Genomic DNA, 14675 nt, shown 5'->3' with positions numbered 1-14675 from the left:
AGTGAGAAAACCATTTGTAGAGGAAGAATAGTTTTCCAATTCTGAATAAGAGGAATTATGGGAAAGGGCATCTGTAATACAATTCTGGTAACTAATTCCAGAAATTCTGGCTTACATATAACATAGTCCCGAATCTACTTCATGGATATGTAAACTGTGACACTGTTCTGACCCTTTGAATCCATTTGTATTCCTTTAAATATTATATTATGCTGACTCCTCATAACTTGATTCCAGTTTCAAAAAAGAAAATCATAAGCTGCATAATGCCAGTATTTGTTGCCAGTGGCTTTTTCATTCTGTTTTTAATGGAGTGAATCAGACCATGGCAATGGGATACTCTAGACCTAGTTGTACTAACTCAATTAAGACTCATTTCAGGTCAGATTGACCCGAATCTATCCTAGATTAGTTTGTGCTGAGTGAGCCATCATGAAGCATGGTGTGTGCCGGCAGCCCTACATAGAAGTCTACAAACTTCTGTTACTGTTTATTTGAAGGGCTCAGGTTGGCTTTTGTTTCCATAACCTTGAGAGAGTGTGCAAGCACTAGATTTCAGTCTGCATAGCAGCCCAGCAGATTTACAGGGATGAATTTAGACAGCTGTATGCTTTAGAAAGTATACTTAAAAAGTACATGCAAACTTGTCTTAGTGTAATAAAATGTTTATCAGCGTTAAATAAGACTCTTCCATTCTGGGGAAATTCTATCAATGGATACCAGTTCTAAGGTTTACTGTTTCCAGTAAAGTAAAATTTCATTCAAAAAACAGTAGGCCTATTCATATGTTAAATGAATATTAAGTTTAATTGGTAAGGATTTTCTTGGATAAAAGAGTGATGGTTTTTACAAAGGGATCATCTTCCATGGTAAAGATTCTCTATTTTCATTAGTTGCTGTCTTCTGCTTAAGTCTCCTTAAAGGAATAAAGATGTTCTTCACTAAATAAATGCATTAGTATGTGTCAAACTCGGGCATGGACTGACTTGCGTGGAAACAGCAGGAGGGGAAAAATGCTTGAAATTCTCTCATAAACAGGTAGCAAGGCAATTTGGTTGGGGTCTCCAGAGCCTGTGTGTCAGTAGTACTTCCTAAAAAAGATGAACTTGAGCATATTTCTGTTTAAGTTTACAACTATTTGTAGTTAGCCTTATTAAGGAGACCTCAGATGCTCTCTTTTTTTCCTGTCTCCTTCTCCTCCACATCTCCCTTCCCTGGCACTAAATGAACTTCTTAATGTTCCTGTTTCATGCAATACAATCACACAACTCTGACCTTATATCAGAAAAGCCACTAACATGTATATCTGATCTGGTACAGTAGATGTAACAATAGCTTTTTAATTGATAATATAATGCATGTTCACCACGAGGAAGATTTTTCACTGAGTAAATGTATGCAAATATATCTACAAGTTTAGCTTTAAGCTTAATGGAAGTAATCAGCCATTTAGAACAAGAGGAATTACCCTGCAACAGGTAACTTACAGTCCTGTTGTCTTTGTTGCTTTAATTTGTAATCAATTAATATTTTTAAGGCCAATAACACAGCTCCTGAGACTGTTTCACAGACAGGATCACATTTTTTAGAAGTCTGAATCAGTTTGACTTTGGAAGTACTCCTAGTCAGTTTAATATATAAATTTGTGGGAAACAAAAATGAAATAGTAACATGTAAATGAAACCTAAAAATAGAAAGGCTACATTATGTGTAATAATTTGATAAAGCAGGCATGCTTACAAGGAAATGATGTTCCAAAAATGCTGAAGTAGAATTATTAAGGAGATACTGATGAACATAACTCATATTAGCCACAATATGTGACCTAAAGGCACAGAAGAGATAACACACTTCATGAAGATATAATTATTTTTCAGGTGTTATGTTAATGTTGGTGAAAAAAAGCTGTCTTGAGTTCGTGCTTCCAATAAAATGCACGGTCACTGGGAAAACCTTTTAGTAAATATTTTAATACAACATTACTTCTTAAATATTAATGCAAGCTTTGAATGAGTTACTTCAAAGTTAGCAAAGACCTTGCATATCAGCTCTCATCCCCACCATAAAGGGAGCTACAGTTTGGTGCATTAGATTAATGCACCTATTCCACATATCACTGAGCTAACAACTATTTGAAGGATATTCTCTTGCTGGAAAATGCTAACCTTATTTTAGTTAAAAGTTATCCCCAAAATAATAATTAATATATATATATGTAAAATATATTGGTCAGTCTAACAGTATATTTAGCACATTAAAAAAAACACAAGAGAAATAATATCATACAGTAAATTTGCAGTCCTATTTCATTTGATTTTTTTCTTCACAATAAGAATACTGCACAAGTAAGAAAATAGGGACTGTAGAAGGATAGGATGTTAAGTCAAAGCTATTAAAGACATTTGCATACCTTGTAAGGATTCAGTACATACCATGAACTGTTATTTTGACTTAAAAACACTGAAGGAAAGATGATGAATTTTTTTAAATATAAAAATAAAAAAAAAACCTAAAAAACAGAGTTGAATGCTTTTTAGCCCTGGAGTTACTAGATAATTTATATGGGCATTTTAGAAGCTAGTTAAATCAAACAGATGATTCCATGGCTAAAGGCAAATTTTTAATATTTTTATATATATGTGTGTACAGTAACAATAATGAAAAGATGATCGTGGGAAATAGCCAAAAGGTTATTTACAGGAAAAGCTCACTTGTATGGAAGCCTTCAGTCTGCTGGAAACCTCTGAGGCAACTTCCACCAAAGAGCAGTCTCCAAGAGATGCTGCCTCAGTGGTGGTCAGCCCTTAAATGAGGTCATAGAGGAGGTGGAGTCAAGCTCCACCCTTTCTGGGAGCACAGCTAAATTACTCTCACCTGTGCTCCCACAGCTGAACTGACACTTGCCTCAGCTGATTAATCAGAGATTCAGGCTGTGATTACCAATTTCCCATACAGTATAAAAAGCTTGAAAGCTTCAGAACAAATCTGGAAAACAGGTACTGTTTTTAAGACTATAGTTGCAAATTTATCCAAACAAGACAAGATTGTGAACTTCAACTCAAGATGCAGAGGAGACAGCTTTATGTGGATGTGAAACTAAATGTAGTTGTTGTGTGCTGTCAATAATTGATTTCCAGTTGTAGCTCTGATATTCTGAAGTGGTTACTCTACAATTTAAGAGGGAGAACTTTCAAATATTTTTCATTATATTTACTCCATTTTTTTTTCATCTACTTCAGTTTCCTACTTTGTCTATCCACTGAGGGCAAGATTTTCTGACTTTTTTTTTTTTTTACCTATTAATTCCTTAGGATAGATATATGGTGAAAGCTCTTTGCACGTGAAAAATGAGTGAAGCATGCTTTATGGCAGGCTTGTCATCAGGTTAAAATTCAGTAGATTTGTTTCTAGTTTGAAACAGACTGAAGGGATTTTCCCTGGGTTAAAAAAAAAAAAAAAAAAAAAGGTGTTTAGGAGCAGGATGCTTTAATAATTAATACTGTGTGCTTTCAGGGGACCTTAAAGGAAAGAAGCCGCTAAGAACAATTTTTCTGTGAACATAAAGCCTATGTTAACTGTTTACCATATGAATGCACATGAGAGGGAAAGCAGAATGTGGTCTGCTTTTTATCTAAGAAGCAATGGAAGGATGTAAAGGAAACAGTGAAATGTATATTTCCTGGAGAACAATAGGAATGTTTGAGAGTCCATTAAATTTCTGTTAATTTTTTATGTTATTTTCATTGTTTAAGGACATATTTAGGTTTCTTCATCACTGGCAAATAATATGTCAAGTATAGGAAGTGACTTGATGACAGAGAGTTCCTTAGTTTGCTTTACATCTGTAATGCTCCTAGAGATCCTGGCTGGAGCACAGGAGTATGCTTACTAGTTATATACAGCATGGGGACCCTTGTCTTGTTCTGTGGCCCTCTGTGAGATGTGTACACAGACGAAGCCATCTGCATTAGCCTTTAACAGAAAGACAGACCTAGGTTTGCAAGATAGAAATGAAAGCAAATGAAATGAGGCATGCTGTTTATGAGTCCCGTTTTTGTGATTTTAATGAGTGTTTTGCCAGTGTTGACTGTTTATTAATACAATACCTTTCCGAGACACATTATTTGAAAAGCACTGCTGATGAATGGTAGAAATGTCATGAACTGATAACAGGATTTGTGACATCACATTTTAGGAGTCCCAGTAATATCCAGCTTATATTGAAGTATGCACTAAGAAATGAAGATTCTCTAAATATATATATATATATATATATAAATAATAATAATAAAAATTTCACTTATTTTCAGACAGAAAATTATACACAATTCTAATCACAACTAATCTGAAAGCAGTCTTGCTCTAATCCGTGGTGTGACCGCCTGTTATAGTAGTATCAACACAGTGCAAGCAAATGATTTTGCATTTGGAAAACATTTGTAAACTTATTTCTACTGTTTAGTCCAAGGAAAATATGGTGGGGGTATATGGTATTCTGTACAGTGTAAACTACTAGTATTTTTAGTTCATGTTAGATTTAGAATGACAACAAGACAGTCAACTGCAGTTACTGTATGCCCATACTGACTGGTACTCTTGCAGTATCAGAACTCCTTATTGAGAATGAAGGAATAGTAGAGTTTGAAATGATGGGGAAAAGTGAGCAGCCAGTGGAGCTCCAGTGTAATCTGAAAAAAAACACATCTGTGTAAATGGAATACAGAGTAATATGGAAACAGATCTGGGAAGGGAGAGAGCTGCCTACTAGTGAAGACCTGTAAGTTACAGGTGATTATGGACAAGCTGCCAGGAGGCTGCAGCCTGTGGCAACTGATAGCTCATTTGCTTGGGAAGCTGTAGCAAGCAGGGAAAGAAAGGCAAGAGATTTGGTGTGGTTGAACTGGGACCTGTTGGATGAATAAGAAGAAAATGCACAGGTGGTGTAAACAAGGAAAGGTATAATGGGAAGAGTATAAGGAAGCTGTTTGTATGGAGTCAGGAAGCTGAGGCACAGCTTGAACTGAGCTTGGCAAGGGATGCCAAAAACAACAAGAAAGGCTTCTACAGGTTCCTCAACCAGAAAAGGAAAGTCCAAGGTGGTGTATCCCCTAGTGAGTGATACATGCAGGCTGGTAACAACAGACTAGGAGAAAGCTGAGGTACTTAACAACTTTTTGCCTCCGTCTTTGATGATAATTGCTCTCCACACAACCTTCAAACATTTGGTTTGGTTAGAGGGGATTGTGGAAGCAATGTCCCTCCCACTGTAAGGTAAGCTCAAGTTTGTGACCATCTGAGGAACCTCAATATCCACAAGTCTATTGGTCTCAACGAAATGCATCCCAGAGTCCTAAGGGAATTCGCTGATGTGGTTTCCAAGCCACTCTTCATGATATTTCAAAAGTCATGTCAGTCAGGTGAAGTTTCTGATGACTGAAAAAAAGGTAACATCACACCCATTTTTAAAAAGGGTAAAAAGGATGACCCTGGGAACTACTGACCTGTCAGTCTCACCTCTGTGCCAGGAAAGATCATGGAATGTATCCTCCTGGAAGTTTTGCTAAAGCACATGGAAGGCAGGGAGTTGATATGGGAGAACCAGCATGGCTTCATGAAGGGCAAATCCTGTTTGACCAACCTAGTGGCCTTTTATTACTGCATCAATAAATAAGGGAAGAGCAACTGATGTTGTCTATCTGGGCTTCAGTAGGTTTTTGAGATGGTACTCTACAACAACCTTCTCCAAATTTGAAAGGTGTGGATCTGATGAGTGGACTGTTTGATGGACTGGTTGCAGAACTGAGTCCACAGAGTGGTGGTCAGTGGCTCAGTGTCTGGATGGAGATCAGTGATGAGTGGTGTCCCCCAGGGGTCAGTGCTGGGACTGATACTCTTTAATATCTTCATCAGTGACATCAACAGTGGTGTCCTTAATACAGGACAAACTGATCTGTTGGAACATGTCCAGGGGAGGGCCACAAAAAATGATGCACGGAAAAAACACCTCTCCCGTAGGGACAGGCTGAGAGAGCTGGAGCTGTTCTGCCTGGATAAGAGAAGGCTGTGAGGTGATAGTAGCCTTTCAGTATCTAAAGAGGAGCTATAGGAAAGAAGGAGACAGATTCTTTAGTGGGGTCTGTGGTGATAGAACAAGGGGAAATGTTTTCAAACTTGGGGAGGGTAGATTGAGGTTAGATATAAAAAATAAACATCCTTTAAATTGAGAGTGGTGAGGCATTAGAACAGGTTGCCTACTGATGTGGTTGATGCTCTGTCTCTGGAGGCTTTCAAGGTGAATAAGGCCCTGGACAACCCAATCTAGCTGTGATACCCATATATACTGTAGGGGAATTGGACTAGATGGCCCTCAGATGTCCCTTCCAACTCTGAGGATGCTGTGCTTCTGTGTTTCAATGAATACTTCCCAAAAGGACAGAACAGAACTGAGACACAAAACACCACTGCCACCAAGATTAAAGCCTGTAGGGAGATGTAGATTTGTGAGGCCTTTTAGTGATTATTTACATGGAGTTTGATGAAATATTCTATTTCAGATGGTTTTGAACCCTCTGCTTGCTTCATTAATTTTCTTTGATATTCTCTTGTTTATTGTCTTTACAAGGGAGTGAATATTGATCTATGATTCTGTGTTTCAAACTACAATAAAACAGAGGAGGCATGGGTTATTAAATTGTGCACTAAGTGCAGCTGTCAGAAGTTTAAATCCTGAGTGTATTGATTATCAAAGAGGGAGTTGGATTCTGGAACAAAAGGAGCAAAAATTCTATTGACATCAGAAATCTGATGAGAAAAGCTTTACTAAGGAGCTGTGAGTATATCCTTTTGTGGATGGGAAGGCACCCACTATTTTACTGTTGTTCCCACGCTGAAGTTGTCCAAATGATATTTGTCCCTTTCTGGATTTGTCCTAGCTGCACTGGAGCCAGATGAATCCCCTGAGCATATTTCTATCTCAGCCTTGATTTTTTTGTCTCCAGCAATGCTCCTAATTTATACAAATTGTGATGACAACAACCTTTGTCCATGAAAATATGTCCTGTGATATACGCCATGGTTAAACTTCCAGCAGGAAAGAGAGTTTTGACAATAGACTGCATTGAAAGACTGCATCAGTCTGGTCCCAGATAATGTGATCTCTGGAAAAATACACAGAGCACCAGCATTGAAAGCAGACATCCTGTTTTTGTTTTTTAAAGTATTGTGGTTTAATGCTATGGTTTTAGAGTTCTTTGCATTATAAGGAAAAGAAAAAGTTAAAAATCGTATGTGTCAGCATGGCTAAGCAACTGTGATTGAGTGTGTGTTTTGTAGCTGGTTAAGGTCATGTAAAGATAAGTATCAGTTGGTCTCTTTTAGCAGAAAGTGGTGTAATGCTGCAGTTCAGCAGTCAGCACATCAACTCTCTTGGGAGGAAATCTTTAGAAGGTGAGATCCATGTACAACCACCATTGCCAGTGGTAATTGCTGTCAGCTGAACAGCTGTAGTAATAACTCTTTAGCTGAAACAAACAGCTAGGGAGGTGATGGCTACACCTGTTCCACACAGGAAAGTGGGGTCTTAATTACTTTCATGGAATGTGAGTGAGAACAAGTAGTTGCTCTTCTTTCTGAGGCCTTGTAAATAACAAAGTCAAATCATGTTAAGGAATTATGGGTTTAATACAATACTCGCTAAAACAATTCTATGCAAAAGATTGATCTGTGTAATATGGCTGTGAATTATTTCAGTTTGGGATCTTGAAATGGTGTAATAGAAGCATAGAAATTTGAATGTGGAAGCAATCAGATATCCACTGTTCTCACCCCTTTTTTCTTTTTTTTTTTTTCCTGTTTGCTCTTGAGCTCATAGCATGAAAAATGTCTCCTAGGTTGTCTGAGAGGGATTTCATCTGAAAAATGATTAGCAGAACAATCCAGCTGCAGTATGTGATTATTACACAATCAACAGAAGTGGGAATATCTTTTTGGAAAATGGTTGACTGCCATAAGAACAACTTTGAGGAGACATGATATATAAGCCTGAGATATGGTTGTGGTTTCAAAACCTTGAAATCTACCCACACACGGAAGAATTGATACACCAGCAATCACAGGAATCACACACTTGTTACCGGGGTTGGAAGGTCCTCTAGAATCATTGGGTTCAAACGCCATGCCAAAGCAGTTCCTACACCAGTCACACACGGTAGGCGTCCAAGTGGGTCTTGAATATCTCGAGGGAGACTTCATCACCTCCTGGGCAGCTGTTCCAGTGTACGTCCCCTCACTGTAAAGAAGTTCTTCACATTCATGTGGAAACCTCTCATGCTTGAGTTTCACTCCCTATTCAGCCCTGAGTCCTTGTACCCACGCACTAGCTGAAAAGAGACCAGCCTTGCCACTAGGGCTCCCACCCTCAGCTATTTATACAACCTGATCAAGTCCCTCTCAGCTTTTTCTTTTATCAAGAGTACTACAGACCCCAGTTCACTTAGGTCTCTCACTCATAGCGGTGATGCTCCAGGCCCTTACCATGTCTTTGGACGTCACTGACTTTTGCTAAGAACCTCGTGTGTTTTTGTAGCTGGGGACACAGATGGGACACATATTCCAGAGGTAGACGCCTCCATCATGGCAGAGTGAGGAGGGGGAAGGATCACACCTCACCTGCTGGACACTCTCTTTTTAATGCACCCAGTATACCATTGGCCTTCTTGGCTACAGGGGCACACTGTGGCGCCAAGGGTGTTGATGGCTGCATGCCACTATGTCTCAGGATTGGTAAATACTGACACAGAAGGGGAGAACAAGGCAAATGAGCTATCAGTGAAGAGTTTCTGTGAGGATGGGCACTTAACTGGGGACAAGGAAGGCACCCTTTTATTTGTGTTTGTGGACGCTCCAGGATACGCTGACAAACCAAGCTGTTCCATACTTCACCAGAACTGGGATCTACAGAAATAATGGTGGACTTTGCCATGCTGTTCACTGGAGAGGAAAATACCACCTTTTTTTGTAATCCATATCACTATAGTCAAGTGAAGATATAGTCTTGACGTTTGGCTTTCCTCTTAAAAACTAACTTAGGAGCAGTGTCTTCTTTGCTTTTTTAGTGTAATAAAATAATCACAGGATTGAAAAATATAACTAAAAGACTTCCCTCATTGCCCACCTGCACAGAAATTTTATAGAATGGAACAATCTGAAAACTTGTGGTTTTAGAGCTCATATTATGTGTACTCAGATAAGAACATGCTGTGTGTTCCTTCATAAGTTAGTGGTCACCTGTGAAAATAAGAGTGTTGCATTGTTCTTTCAGCTTTATTTCCATCTTCCTTTCTTATCTCTATTTGTAGATGTCAATGAACATTTTAATCAGAGACTAAGAATATTCTTGTGCCAATCTGCTTGTTAATCCAGAAATATATATCCCTTTAAACAAAGTGTATTTCAAGTCTTACTGTGTTTTTAGTCTACCTTTGCAAATACCATTTTGGTTTGTGTCTTTATCATAATTTTCTTATATAGCTTATACAGCTTACCACTTTTAATGTCCCTAAGGAAATGGTTCCAGTTCATGCTTTCACCAGTGAATCTGTTTCACTGAATATGGCCTTCCAGTACCTGAAAGGAACATAAAAACAGGAGGAGGGGGAATGGCTATTTATGAGAGTGGACAGTGATAGGGCAAGGGGGAATGGTTTTAAACTGAGACAGGGGAGGTTTAGGTTAGATATTAGGAGGAAGTTTTTTCACCCAGAGGGTGGTGACGCACTGGAACAGGTTGCCCAAGGAGGTTGTGGGTGCTCCACCCCTAGAGTCATTCAAGGCCAGGCTGGATGTGGCTCTGGGCAGCCTGTTCTGGTGGTCCTACACATAGCAGGGGGTTGAAACGAGATGGTCATTGTGGTTCATTTCAACCCAGGCCATCCTATGAGTCTATGAATGCTATCAAATCTAGAAACCATGGTAATCTTATGTATGATAAGTGAATCTATTGAAAGGCATTAATAATAAGTCTACTGCTAGAATGAGATAATTTAGGGTCCTTAATCAACAGTTAGATCCATCATGTACCACCTTTTGTAATTGCTCACTAGTTTTTATAAAATATTGATGTTCTTCACTTTGGAATACATGATCAATCACTTGATATATCATGTAAATATTGCCCATATCACTTCTGAGGTAATTGTTACACAATACTGGCTATCAACCAGCATCTAAAGTGTCATCATAAGGGCCAAAATCACCCAAAATGGAGTGAGTTGGCTTAAGGACAACATCAGGCTTGGACAAAGTGCAGAATATTCCTGAAGATCTTACTGTTCGATTACCTGCACCACAGAAACCTTTCATCTGTGTTTTTGCAAGAAACAGAGATAAAAGCTGATAGGTGAGAAATCCACAATAACAATTACAAGAGGGCATTTATTTCTTGCTTACAGCTCTCTCATTTTTCTGTTTGCATTTATTAATCTTTACATTCAAGTTAATCTGAGTAGTACTGATGTAACTACTTCTGTCCACTGTGTTATCAGTTATTTCAAAGAGAAATTTAGATGAGGATCTTTCATTTCTGAACTGGAGAAGGTAGAATATTAAAAAGTTCAGCAAGCAGTAGTAGTTAATAATCTGATTATATGTTTTTTTGCCATTATTATTGTGTCAGATATAAAGTTACATTTTTTAGTAACTCCTGTTTTTGACCTCTCTAAAGAGGCTGTTTGAAGATTTATTCAGCAGTGAAATATTTATATTGTCAAGTAACATGAAAACAAGGCTGGCCTAAGTGTAAACTGATGCTGACATGTAGGTATCTTTTCCTAAGGATTTGACACTGCTCTGTTGTGGTTTGTCGTTGACTTTTTACCTGGAGAGTAACTTTTCACTTTTAGCTCTATTTTTAAGTGAGGACGTTTGCCCAGCAGAGGGCACTGCGCTATAACATAATCCATTTCTGAGTTAAAATCTGATACGTTACTTCAACAAACTTTCGTATAAAATTAATTTAGGAGTGTCTGAATTTCTTCCATGTTAATCTGGCAACAAGCCATGCTAGGAAAACATGCTACAGGTGCCTGAACAAGAGTTTAATGAGAAACCTAATGAACCCCTGAAAACTGAACTTCGTATTGCAGTTGTACTTTCTTCTTTTTTGGAAAGCAGGTTGTAAGAAATAAGTTACAAAGGATTTTTTTTAATTTTTTTATTTTATTTTTTTATTTTATTTTATTTTATTTTTCCCCCACATCAAAGGAAGATACGTATTTGTGGCTTTTGTTTACGCAGCGATGAATAATATGGATCTCACTAGCCAGGTAGAGGACGGAAATAATACAACTCCAATTCATTTATCAAATATTTATTATTGAAAGAATGAGAAGTGCTGGGTTCATAGTCTTTGATATTGGCGTGTTTTGTCTGTGTGCAAGTCAATAAAGCTAGTAAAGGGGAGAATCACTTTATAACAGCTTTTTTTTTTAGTTTCATATTGAGGTTTTGAGTTAAAGATTCATATTACACTGCTCCATAACATTTTACAGTGGTGAAAGTTTGAAGGATGTAACATTAAGAGTGTGCTCTGTGATGAAAATAATGCTGCACAGCCCTTCTTGCCAGATCACTTCATGTTCTTATTGTCACAAAAATGAAATAAAGCAAGACATCCCCTCTCTATTTTTCTCCCTGCAGTCTTCCCCAAGAGGTAGAAACACATGATGATGGCAATGCATCTGGCCAAAAGTATGGCTTTGTTCTTCACAGTGATAAAGTAAGAAATGAGCATTTAATTTCTCCTGACATTGGTTTTATGGCTTTTTAACAGTTTCAGCTGCAATGCTTTTTTGTGTTGAGACCAAATTTCATGCATATGAAGCATGTGTATAAATGTATTATAGTAACAAACACATGTCTATTGTGTACGTAATATTCGTTTGTATAACGTACATTGAGGGAAAGAAAAATCACAGTGACAGGACTTCAGGATATCTGCATTTAAATTGCATAAGTGATTCCTGACTTGATCTAACTTTATCCACAAGCCACATCACACTGTATGTCTTATATTGGTAGCATTCAACAGAAAAAGTGTTTTAGAAGCTGTACATGCCAGTTGTCCTTCCTTTTTCTTTCTGCAGTGTCTTTCTTGGTCTACTTTGGCAGAATGCAAGGCAGCCCTGCTATCTCATCAAAAGCCCAAACCCACTGGTGGGCTTCACAAGCAATCAAAGGGAAAGAGTACTGAAGAACCTGAAGGAATGAGGTCAACACTTTAGTAAAACTTCAGGTTGTGGCTTTGAAGGAAAGGGCTGAAATAAACCTAATTGGGGCAAATACCTTATTTGTATCTGGGCATTCTACTGTTATTCTTCTGAGCACTGTGTTGACAGCACATCCATTGCAGGCCAGAATCGTGCCTTCCAGTTGGAAGAATGACTTTTCGTCTCCCCAGCCTGACTTCATAAGAAGTTATATTGACTATTTAACATGTTGCATGATGTTATTTCTAAGGCAGTATCAAACAGAATACAGTACAGAAATTAGAAGTAAAGGTAAAGGGAGCTCGCTGTTGCTAATCAATATGTCATGATGAATGGATTAGAGGAAGAAGAGAGACAAGGAGATAAAATTTTGTTGCAGATGCAGAGAACGGTTGTATAATGAGGGAACACTATCTTTCTGTATTTCAGGATTATTTAAAAATATTATGAAAGTAAAATAAATAAAATCACTTTCAAAATAAATTAAAACAGTATATCAACAATAAAAAAAATTACTTAATTTGGCTATGATTCTTAATAGTGCAATTCGATAAAAAAAAATAAAAAGAATTAGATTTTATTTCTTTCTAAAAAGCAAGCAGACTATTCACTTATCCTAAGACACATGAATGATAACATTTTATGTGTTCATTAAGCATTAATTTGACATTTACCAAGCAGTGCTGCAGCTTCGTCTTATTAACTAAGTGTTAATCTTACTCTGGTAAGATTTCCTTGTTGAAATAAAAATGATTATGTATTTAATTCAGATGATTTTCGTATACTGTCTTCCATGCTACAACACAGTACATAACAGAGCAAAATGGATGCCTATTTTCAGTGCATTGAATTGGAGTTCAGATTATGTGGTCAAGTTATTGAAGCTTCTTCGTATGTGAGATGTAGTTATTTGTGTAAGTTCCAAAGCCGTTTATGTTATAAATGTTTAAATCATATCTCTTTCAAAATCTCTTCTTGAAAGCCAGTTTTTGTAGCTTTCAAAGGAAAATGTTATATGGAAAAATAATTTTTTCAGCAAACAGAAGACAATATAACAATAATAATGATAATGATAATGATAATGATAATAATAATAATAATAATAATAATAATAATAATAATAAGCTGTATGCATCTTCATTTCACTGAGCATTTAGAAATATCAATTTTCTTACTTAGGTGAATACTATGAAACCACTGATAATTTGATCGCAGCGAGAGTACAGTATATGCCTGTCTTTCTAGTACTGCACTTCATTTTCAATTGATTTCGGATTAATATATTGTGTAATAAGCATAATTCTCCATCTTGTAAAGCTGTGTTATATACGAGGCTTTCCACAAAAACAGTGATAAAAATAATCTATTTGGGAGATTTTCCCGTCTGTTATGGTTAATTTATTTCTTCTTTGTTGGGAAACTACCCAATTTGAAGTAATGTACTCTAGGCCTGATGTATCACTTACTTCTAAAACTCTGTAAAACTTTCTTTTTTTATAACTAATATTTTGGACGAAGATTACAGCCATAACTGAATACTTGTCAAATCAGTGTGTGAGCACTTGTTTCCCCTATTTCTGTGCCAGAGAGGCAGTACACATTGTAGGTGATGTTGTGCGTTGCAACTGGTTTACACTTGTGTTTGATCCTCTGAATAGGTCTGTGGCATAAAAGCTGATAAAGTTACTGCTTTGGTTATTAACACTACTGTGTTAATCTTAGTGCTTGGAGATATTTTAATAAATTACTCTAAGGAAATTTAAGTGATAGAAATCCTTTGAAACCTGGCAATTTCTCTTGAGTTTCTTGTCTCTGACACTTATACTGTTGCATATAAAAATAATTCTTTTTCTTTCTTTTTTTTTTTTTTTAATTGACAAAACTTGATTAACGCTAAATAAAACAGTGAAAGTAACTTCTCAGTTGAATATACTAAAACAGATGCCAGACAAGTACGAGTGCCAGCTGCTTAACTACTTTTTTTCCTTTATTACTCTGCAATTTGGAGAAGCAATTATATTCTCTCTTTTTCTTCAGATTAAACCCCCCACCTCCAGGACTGTTTTCATCACCCAACAATGCTTTTAGATTTTGTTACTATGTTCTCCAAAAACTTTGCCCTAATTGCTTAGCTATTTGTTTATACTGCTAAGACAATTTATCTCTGGTCTCTGGGTCAAAATGAATGTATCAGACCATTACAGTACAGAAAGCTTAGTATGTGAGCACTGAAGCTTATAGTATTTGCATGCTATATTGAGTTCTGTTCCTCTCATTTTGCATTACTGTTTTGCTTCTAGTACGCTGTAATGTCATTTTTCTTAAGTTATTTATCTCCTCATGTTTAAATTAGTGCCTACACACAAACAATATCAAGAATAATCTTGCTGGCCTTTTTTTATTGAGTCAGGT

General features: G+C 37.0%; 1 long non-coding RNA gene across 1 annotated transcript; it reads left to right on the top strand.

Moving 5' to 3' along the window:
• The first annotated feature begins 2889 nt into the window (after positions 1-2889).
• On the top strand, positions 2890-12325 carry LOC107320531. Its single transcript, XR_001558312.2, has 3 exons — positions 2890-2996; positions 11695-11773; positions 12141-12325. It is a non-coding gene; the product is annotated as an uncharacterized LOC107320531 (long non-coding RNA).
• The last annotated feature ends 2350 nt before the right edge of the window (positions 12326-14675 follow it).

The sequence above is a fragment of the Coturnix japonica genome, chromosome 1, assembly GCF_001577835.2.
Source record: "Coturnix japonica isolate 7356 chromosome 1, Coturnix japonica 2.1, whole genome shotgun sequence".
In the NCBI taxonomy this organism is placed as follows: domain Eukaryota; kingdom Metazoa; phylum Chordata; class Aves; order Galliformes; family Phasianidae; genus Coturnix; species Coturnix japonica.
The sequence above is the reverse complement of the archived record's forward strand: the minus strand, read 5'-3'. Positions and strand labels throughout refer to the sequence as shown.